The following is a 2,346-nucleotide window of genomic DNA, read 5'->3' as shown; positions in this document are numbered from 1 at the left end:
AATGAGTAAACATATACATGGACTCAAAACATGCTTTTCCTACCTTGCATGTGCATGTTCTATACACAAGGAAAGGGAACATAGGACTGCTGGTGGAAAAGAAATTAAAAACAAAGAAGAAATCCTTCAGCTATTAGAGGTGGTGTGGAGGCCAGCCCAAGTGTCAGTAATACACTTAGAGGTCATCAAAAAGGGACAGATCAGATAGGCAAGGGTAACTGTCTGGCTGACCAGACTGATAAAGAAGCTGCCAACTAGCCCAGCTTGATGGCTGGTTAAGGGCCAATTTCCAAAATCTTCATTGCCCCCAAACTGCCTCCCTCACCAGGATATACAAAAGAGGAAAGCCAATGGACATTAGAGAAGGGGGACATAAGAGAAAAGAGTGGTGGAAGCTTCCAGATAAGAGGCTTTTTATTCCTATAGCAATAGCAACACAGGTAGTGAGACAAAGCATGAGCTGACACATCTGGGAAAAACACCATTAGAAAATCTGTTGAAGCCATATTATTCCATCCCTAGGCTCCCCACTCTGTGTGCACAAATCAGCACCACATGTGTCGCTTATGCCAAAAATAATGCCAGTCAAGGCCCCTACCCAGATCTTGGGGTACAAATGACTGGAACCTCATCCTTTAAACACCTGGAAGTAGATTTCACTGAAGTCAAACCTTGCCAGGGATACCAGTATTTATTTGTGCTAGTATCTGGATAGATACTCAGGGTAGATAGAAGCTTTCCCAACAGACACAGAATGAGTCAGGGAAGTAGCTAAGGTTTATTTATTTACTTTACAGAGAAAGAGAGAGAGAGAAAGGGGGGGGGAGAGAGAGAGAGAGAGAGAATAGATGTGCCAGGGCCTCCAGTGACTGCAAACGAACTCCAGACACGTGCTACCTTGTGTATCTGGTTTACGTGGGTCTTGGGGACTCGAACCAGGGTCCTTTGGCTTTGCAAGCAAGTGACTTAACTACTAACCCATCCCTCCAGCCCAGTAGCTAAGGCTCTGCTGAGGTACACTGTTCTAAGATATGGGGTCAGACAATGAGCCTGCCTTTGTGGTTAAATAATCCAGACACTGACAAAAAGCTTGGGAATCAAATGGAAGCTCCATGTGTCACACAAGCCCCAGAGCTCAGGGAAGATGGAGAGAGCAAATCAGACTCCTAAGACCACCTTGACCAAATTTTGCCAAGAAATTTAGTTACCATGGGTGGACTTACTGCTAATAGCCCTTCTCAGGACCAGGTGCACTCCCAGGTCCACTGGGTACTCCCCATTTGAAATTATCTTTGGGGGATTCCCCTCTACTAATCAAGACATTGAAGGGAGACCTTTAACAGATAGGAAACTTAGCTATGTGGAAGCACCTTAGGCTCTGGGAAAAGCTCTATTACAGATCACCCAAAAGATGCTGGAAAGGGATCCCATCTTTCTGGGTAACTGGACACACCTCCACTAGCCAGGGATATGGTCTGGGTAAAAGACTGGAAAAAGGAGCCACTACAGTCAGTTTGGACCAGCCCTGACACTGTAATAATAGTCACTCCAACTGTGGTTAAAGTTGCAGTTATCACCCCATGTATTTATCACACTTGAGTAAAGAAGGCCCATGCTGCCAAGGAGTGTGCAGCCTGGATGGCCCAGTAACATCCAGACCAGCCACTCTGGATCATCCTGTGGAGGTATAATGAGCCCTCTAAGTATATTCAGCTTTGCTCTGACCACACACTAAAGCTGGTCAATCTATGCACAGCTAAAACTTGCTGGCACCAATCATATAACTGGGAGCTAACTTGTCCATACATGTGAGAAGCTTGAGGACATTTATGGGAGATGCCTCTGTGGTCATGATGTCACCCCATCCAGTTGAGTCAAACAGTGGCATTGTTACTAGTATTCTTGGCAGGAATCTGAGGGAAAGAATAGCTCTAACCCTATTTTACATAGTGGCAGAAAGCATGATTGGAGGAGTTATCTTTTGTATTTTATAACAGCTTGTGTTGTATTAAGCCATACATTACTGGGAGATACATATAATGTTGTACAAATGCAACAAAAAGTTATGAGAGAAACCAGACTCCCTGCCCAGTCAAATCCAGGGAAATGAAGAAGGTATCAACCATGTCAATGTTCTATTTCCAATGTGACAAACATTAGAGAAAATGGTTTATGTATTGGTCAAAATAAGAACCCTCCCCCAGAACTCCAAGATTGTAAATGACAGCACTCTCAAATGAAAACGTCCTGTGCTATTTGTTATCACGAGGAAAAGGGATACAACTCACACCCTTCGTGGGGATAGAATTCAGACCAACTAGAACTGTCTTACTTCAACAAAGCCCA

This window comes from Jaculus jaculus, chromosome 10 (genome assembly GCF_020740685.1).
Source record: "Jaculus jaculus isolate mJacJac1 chromosome 10, mJacJac1.mat.Y.cur, whole genome shotgun sequence".
NCBI classification, from domain to species: Eukaryota; Metazoa; Chordata; class Mammalia; order Rodentia; family Dipodidae; genus Jaculus; species Jaculus jaculus.
This window is presented reverse-complemented; position numbering follows the sequence as displayed.